The sequence below is a fragment of the Nelusetta ayraudi genome, unplaced genomic scaffold (assembly GCF_046127955.1).
Source record: "Nelusetta ayraudi isolate G7.1 ecotype Tasmania unplaced genomic scaffold, CSIRO-AGI_Nayr_v1 ptg000130l, whole genome shotgun sequence".
Taxonomy (NCBI): Eukaryota; Metazoa; Chordata; class Actinopteri; order Tetraodontiformes; family Monacanthidae; genus Nelusetta; species Nelusetta ayraudi.
Genome location: NW_027466180.1, coordinates 1092936 through 1101246, shown reverse-complemented (window position 1 = coordinate 1101246; position 8311 = coordinate 1092936).

The following is an 8311-nucleotide window of genomic DNA, read 5'->3' as shown; positions in this document are numbered from 1 at the left end:
TAAAGATAAGTGGACCTGCCTGTGGTGTTTGACCAGATAACTAACCGTCCATGCTGTGCAAACAGGGTGTTCTCTGCCTAAATCACATTTCACAGCTCTCGGAGAGGACGGCCGCTAAACAGGAAGCAGTAAACCTCTTCACCTTGATGGACCACTTTTCGACGTCTATTTAAACAGCTGTTCACATCCGATGATATGGTTTTGACATTGTGGAAAGTCTCCGCTGACTGAGACACACAGCTCAAAGGTCAAACTTGGCTCGAGCCTTTTGGTCCACTCACTGTGGAGACATGAGCTGATTGATGCCGCAGATGTGTGTTGATAGCTGTGGTCGTAAAGTGATTTTGAATCGACAGGTAGATAACAACACAAGTCCTTTTCCATACTCATAGCTTCAGCGAGGTGCAAACAAGGTGAGAAGCTAGATGATAACAGTAACATGCTTGCACATGTGCATTGACAAAGCAGTTCTGTTCTGTGCCAAGGATAATCACTGAACTTTACTGTGCTGACATGATGATGCTGTCCACTGAAATGAATTGAATTGAAATCCTTTATGTCATTGTACTTTCAGAATAACAAAATTCAGGGTGCAAAAAATAAAAAATAACAGTACAGAGTAAAATCCAATCATTTAAAATGTGATTGTATTATTATTTTATAAATTATTGTACTGAGCAATAACCTGAACCACTTATCAACTAATCGATGTGAAGAGACTGAAAGTCACATGCACATGGCATAAGGCTGCATAAACTCTGGATGTACAAGTCACAAAAAAACATGCCTGCAGTGAACTCACTATAGACATGTCAGACAAAGATTTTTTTTTTTTTTTTTTAATCCTCAATGACAATTTCTCACACCTCACTGTCAGGATATTTCCAAAACTAAACTTTAAATGAAAGGACAGCTGGGAGATGTATTCATCCTGTCTGGGAGGATCATGTTTTGAAAAGGAAGTCTCTGTAATTTGACCTTAAAGCGAAACCACTTTGACTGCGACTCCTTAAACCATTCATCCACAGCAGGTGTGTTTTTGTCTATTTGCATTAGCTCGCGAGCTGTGTTTGCACGGCGCTCATTCCGGTTGTGGTACCTTGCCGAGCTGCTGTTTGGGGTGAGTAAATATCTCCGACTTCAGTCTGCTGTGACTTTGAAGCAGCGCACGCATCAACAGGGGATTGCACACAGCAGAGGGGAGAAGCGAAGGATGCATTTAGAGTCTCACCCTGAGCGACCTTGCTCACTAGTCCAGCCTGGTTGCAGCTGGCTGGCTGTGATTGGCTGCGTGGTCGAGCGCCACGGATCAACACACTCTCGCCACGCGAGGGCCGACCGTGAGCGGGAAGATCCCGCCTCACTCTGGGATTAGATGTGACATTTAAGAGTCGCGCTCTTCTCTTGAGCGTTCAGACTCGCTCACGGAGCTCCTTGTCAATGTGCTCTAATTATTTTTGCAGTTTTCCGCTCACATCAAGGTCTTGCTGAATGTCACTGGTATGAATGACAGCACTGAAAAGTCAGGAAAGACCAGGTCGATGGATCGCTGCATGTGCAGTCTCCTCAGAGGCCTCACCTCTCTTTCTGCTGCCTTCATCCACACTCTGTTACAGCCCAGGTGGAGTCCAAACACACCTCCGGGCAGAGGCAGGGGAAAGGAGAATGAGGCCCGTGGCCGCGATGGTGAAAAATAATTGGTTTCTCAACAGGGTGAGGGGAGAGTGCGAGCAGCAGAGTTAATCCGTGTCAGGGCTCTGCTATTCTTAGCTGCCCCCCTTGCCCGGCAGAAATATGAGAGACACACACGACGACAAGGCCCGATAAATTTAGAGAGTGGGTCGCAGAACAGTGGCATACCCCGCCACACACACACACACACACACACACACACACACACACATGCATACACACACACACCCACCCAAGTTCAAGCTCTCTAGACGTGTGTGTGTGTGAGCGAGACAGAGGGAGGTAGCTCCCTGAGTGACAGCTCTTTATTGTCAGTCATCAGTCACATCTTGTTTGCTTTAGCTTCATGTTTACACAATTCAAGAGGATGTTTGAGTTTTAGTCATGTTTGACCGCATGTTCAGGCCATTAAAGGAGCCTCCAAACCTACTGCGCATATATATTTAGGCAGGCCAAGTCTAAAATAATCGTTAGATTATTGCTCCCTCTACTGTCCAGAATGATAAGCACATCAATTGTCAAAGGAAATCTACAGGTCGACCTGTGGAAATGTATAAAATAAAAATAAAACTACAGATTAAATTGAAAAATGAAATAAGGTTTGAATTTTGAGTTAAAAAATAAAAATAAAAAATAAAATTTTGAGAATATCCAATTTGCTGTTGAATGCATTTGTTGTATTTAAGTTATTCTGGGCTTTGCAAGACAATTTAAAAATTTCACTTTTTATTCTATCTTTATTATTTTATCACTTTTTCTATTTTCGTGAAAGATGATTTCCTAAAATGAAAACTTTAAAACAGACCAACATGGTAAATAATTACAGTCCCAGAGATACAGAGATATTTTCAGCCTTTTTAGTTTTTCAAACGTACTGGTCGCTATGTGTGTTATTTACGAAAAAACGCTCTGCTCTTGCGGAGCAACAGGTTGTTGGTGTCTTCTCCCCGCTGCCACACGGTGGTAGTCTTAACCAAGTAGAAGGTTTTCTCACCGCCTCTCCAGCGTCCCCAGGCTCGTGTCAATATTCTTTGTTTCTCCTGCTGTGTGTTTACTTTAAGTGGCAATAAAACGCATTGAAAGCTGCGTTCGGTTTGTGTGCCTTAACAGCATCGCAGATTGTTAAACAAATAGAAACATCCTTTTAAAAGTATAATCTCAAGTATATATTTGCCTTTAACTCACTCTTAAATGTTACTTTCACACATGTTCCTAATCTGCATGTTGATATTTATGAGTTACTTTAAATAACGACGTTGCTTTGCCCCGAACAATATGAATCAATAAATATCATTTACAAAACTGCATGCGACATCAATCAGATTGATAAATGAACAAACATTAGCATTTCATCCTCAAATGTGTTTGTACAGTGGCAGCAGGACAACTTTCATTTATTTCCCTCAAAATAATGACTTTTAATTTCACATGACAAATTTGACGCCAGTTCTTTGCTCACGGATGAATAATTTCAACACCACCACGACTGGATGTAAATATACTTTATATTTAAATACGTTTATCCGCTTTCAAAAATTCTGCACTACCATAATAAAATATCATAGTTTTTCCATAACAAGGAAAATCGTTAAAATTACATTTATCTCTATGTTGCCTTCTCACGCTTTTTAATTATAAATATGGATGAACTGCTTCTGATTGGAATCACTTCTGTTTAAAACATGTTTATTTAAAATGCTCAATTTTTTTGGCTTCCGCCTGCCAAAATAACTTCATGTAGTCGGCACAAGGATGAACTGAACTTGGTCAAAATCATATTTAGAGGCCACCAGTCCATTAAAGGAACAATTTCATCTACTCTTTTTTTTCTTCTTACATTTATTCTATGATGGTGATAGGATGTTGATATTTTGTGTACAGAACTTTGCAAAAAAAAAAAAAAAAAAAAAGATGAAAAAAGACAGTGAACTCATCACTTCCAGAATGCTATATTCTTTAAAAGAATGCTCTTATCTTGCCAATTTCCTGTCCTCACACTGTCTCTGTGTCAAACCACTGCTGCAGAGTCGGAATGTATCACCTGTTTTGCTTTAGTGTACTCAGACGAAGCTTCTACTCCACTGCCTGTGTGAAATGGTCGACTTCACACGGAGGCCTTTGATGCTGGAACGAAACGTCAAAAAAAAAAAAAAAGAAAAAAGAAAAGAAAAGAAAGAGAAAAGAAGCTGGTTGCTGCACTCAGCGACGCACTCGCTGCCGCCTCCCGCCACCACCTCGGACTCTCCGCCACTGTCAAATCGACAGCATTGCTGCCGGGGTTGTCATGGCGTCGGATTATTGAGTATCATGTCACACGCCCCGTCACAGCCAGACGCTCCTCCCGGGCCGCCTGCGTGCGTCCGATCCCGCGGCCCCCGTGACGTGTCGTTTTGGCAACCACGAGAGGCCCACGGCTTCCTGCCGGGGAAGCAGAGAGAAAGTTGGTGCTGTTGAGTCACATCAGGGGGGAAAAGAACGTCAGCATCTGCAGCGTGGAGCGCGCAGAGCAGAGTGTGTTTTCACCCTGGGCTCGGGTTTCGACACACGGTGAAAGATCCCAACAGTCCGGTGACATTTACACAGATAGAAGACTCATGATGGATTTCATGATACGTTCCAATACTGATAATACTGATAATAAGGAAAACGCACTGTTTGATTCATACAGATAAATGCCAAAACAATTATATAGAACTATTTCATTGTAAATATACAGGCATTACCATAGAAAATAACACATCGTTGTCATTGCTGGATATGTTTGATGTGGCTCGAAGTATTTTACTCGCATCACTATGAAACTGTTTTGTGTCAAATTCAAAATGCCATTGATGGAGACACTGACAGTGACATCATTTGTCAGCAGCTGCCCATCAGGCTACATTTATCAAAGCAGAACGAGACAGATTTCCTCCTTTTAATTATTATTTTTTTTTTATTCATTTTAAGATGTTTTAGATTTTGACTCAGACTGTCAGCCAGTCAGTTCATAGCATTTGCAGCAGAGGACGTCGCCGGTTCTCTTCCGAGATGTCTCCAGGCTACGGAGCCCCGGAGGTGCGGAGGTGCTGAGAAGGGAAAGCCGAGGTGGAGGAGTTGGAGGAGGCTCCAAGGGCCAGGGGAGCGAAACACGTCCGCAGGAGGTCTCATCAGTCTCCCCACACTTCTGCTGTCAGGGCTTTTGTTGCGGCAACATTACTCAGTCACGAGGCCCGACCTCCCCGGTAACGGAGAGCACCGCCACAGAGGGGGAACCACCGCAGAAAACGTGGAGCAAGTGAACGCAACACGCGAAACCTGCCGAACCTCGTCCACCTGCAACATCTTCCAGTTTCATTTGACACACAGACACACACACCTGCGCCTGGGTCAAGGGACATTTGCAACTGAGCCGAGCTGAGCGTCTCATTTAGACTTTATTTAGAAAAACTGCCACAGCTCATGTTTGAAAGTGTTAGCAGGGCAAATAAATGGCAACAAATAATCCTGCAATGTGTCGACAGACAGCAGGCAGAAGGCCGACACTCCTCCGGGCACAGGGTGAATTTTGGGTTGTGCAGAGTTCAAACGAGGGCAAAAGTGAACCTTGCCGAACCACAAACAGCAATTAAAAACCCCCAGTGAGGCGTCTCAGTCAGACTCACTGTTAGTGTTAAACTCCGACATAGTAGACCACTGAAAAAGATGAAATGATGGAGCAGACAAGAGCAGCTCCAGGCAAAAAAAAAAAAAGAAATGTTCTCATGCAACATTTGCTTTTTTAAATCTCCCGTTACTTGCAGTAGAATGATTTCACGACTCGGTAGTGGTGGAGCGACGGCGTGTAATGACGGGCTGCAGGTTTGATTTCACCGTCTTCCTGTTCCACAGACCAAAGATGGAATTAAAGGGATTTTTGTCATTTACTCTCCTTCACAGCTTTGGATTTAACCAACCCCAGCGAAAGCAAAAAAACCCAAAACAAAACAACCCAATAAACAAAGAGGTAACATGTTGAACATTGACGCAGGCACCATGCTGTGTTTTTTTTTAAATGCCCCCCCTACCGCCCCCCTCCCCTCCCTTTGTGTTCTAAATGCTTTGGCAGTAATTACTTATGCCTTAATTCTCTCCATCCACATTTAAAATACCAAAATACCTGGAGGTGCTTTGATTGTTTACTGAGTCCCCAAGATCTCATCAATTTCTTCCAAACCATTTTCCTTTTCCCCCTGAAAATACACACACGTTTGGTTTGGTTATGTTGGAGTTTGCAGCTGAAGATGGCCGGGATCCACCCGACACTGCGTTCCAGTCAGTGCAGACTCACTATTCTCATTTTTATACTTAGTCAACAATACTCATTTTCGTGATCTTTTTCACAAGGAAAAAAAAATCATTGTCTCATAAATAATGCACATTATTTACACACATAGTGTTAACACACTGTGTGATGGGAGTTACAGCAGAAATAAATATCAGTGTGATGGGTCTTCATTAGCAGTTTAAGTGAGTGTGTGTGTGTGTGTGTGTGTGTGTGTGTGTGTGTGTGTGTGTGTGTGTGTGTCGAAGTGCTCATCACAATGTGTCAAAGTTGTTGTTTTATTGCACCTGTATTGAAATGTTGGAGATTTATATGTGGTTTTTACTGCTGTTTTTTTTTTTTTTTTTACAAATAGGTAGAATGTGATCTTCAGCTTCCTCGTGTGTGTAAGTGGCAGTAGATGCAGCCTCTTCAACAGGTGCATTTCATCCACTCAACCTGAGCACCTGTGTACAACGAAACATCACACAAAACATCACACGATAAAAAGCAGCACAAGAACTAAAATTTTTCAGTTCTTGTGTGTGTGTGTGTGTGTGTGTGTGTGTGTGTGTGTGTCATATTATGGTATTTATTGTTCGGTTTATCCCATTTCTATTTTTTTTTTTTTAGAAATTGTTCTATCCTAAAATAAAATCTCCACTAAAACACATTCCAGATCGACGCCAACTCAGCGAGTGGATGTGGTTCGACCCGTTTCGGCTCCCAATCAGCAGTCGGCTCTCTTGGTTCACTTCAAAGAGCCGGCTCTTAGAACCGGTTCGTTCGCGAACGACCCATCACTGTGCCACAGAACGACGAACCCGCTCCGCTCGGATCGGCTCTGCTCGGCTCCGCTCGGGCCACCTCTCCCTCTTTCCCCAGGAGCCGCTTTTGTTGCTCCATCAAAGGGCCCTGAGCAAAGAGACATGGGCCTTAATTGTTGCGCTTTATCGCGGGGATAAAGACGGGATGGGCATCAATTTAGGACGCCTTTATTAGCGCTACAAAGTGTGACAGACTGACGGAGAGATAATTGGCAGAGAGGGGAGAGGAGGACGGGATGAAAGAACGGATGGGGACGGATGGAGGGAGGGAGCGGGGAGGAGGCAGAGAGGGAGGGAGCGTTTGATCAGGAAAGGGAAGAGACTCGGAGGACGGAAGCAGATGAAGTCGCTCCTCTGGTGGAGCGACGCAGCTTGTTTGGCCGGAAGGAGAATAAGAACCCCCACCCCGCCAACTCTACCCACTCCCCACCTGCCCCCCCCCCAACCCCCCCACCCCACTCCCGCTCATCATCGCAATACAAAACTCAGGAGCGAGTGCGTGCAGGCTGCTTGAGCTCAACAAAAACATCTTATTTAAAGGTTAAAAAAAAACTGATGAGCGTACTGGGCGCTCAGTTTCACTTCCCCTCTTAAAAGTTGCAGCATTCTGGAATTTGTCGAGCGACCTCTGCCCTCCGCCGCCAGACAAACTTTGAAACGCTTTGTTCGGCCGAATGGCTCATTAGTAGGACGAAAGGCTTGTGATTAAGATTCGGTGAGGGGGGGGAAAAACAAAAAAACCTTCCCGGTGAAACAACGTCGTGAAGGATTTGCCGGATGCGAAATGTTGGCGTTAGCGACGGCCCGGTGTTTGGTGTCGTTAAGCGCAAGTCCCAGATTGCTAATGCCACCGGATAATGTCGTCCCCCTGTTCCATTACAGCGAAATTAATGTGTTTGTCTGGTGATACGAGGACTGTAAAAAAAACACAACAATGACAACAAAAAAAATGACAACATTTCCAATCTGTCCCCCATTTGCGAGGCGCGCTAATGGGCGTCGCTTTGGTTTCGATGTGCGTTTCAAGAGAGACGTCGGATCAAACTGTCATTCCCACAAGAATCCCTGCTGCCACTCCTGCTCCTGCTCTTACTCCTGCTCGAGCTCCTGCTCCTGCTCCTGCTCCTGCTCCTGCTCCTGCTCCCACTCGGCCTCCGGTGGGTTCACACGGAACAATACACAGTTGTAGTGCCGCTTCATATTCTGGTGTGATCACCTGATCAGAAAGCTTTCCAGACCTTGAGGTAAACTACATACTTAGCCCTCTGTTTACAACCTCCTTCCTGCAAAACTGACGCTTTGTCAGTTGTTCCCACAAGAATCCCTCCATCCCGATTCCCACTCGGCCTCCGGTGGGTTCACACAGTGGCTGCGCAGCACCAAGACCTCCACCTCCTCTCCTCTCCACCTCCCCACTATTCCCATCTCTTCCCCCCCTCCTCTCTTCTCCTCCTCCACCTCCTCTCCTCTCCTCTCCACCTCCCCTCTATTCCCATCTCTTCCCCCCCTC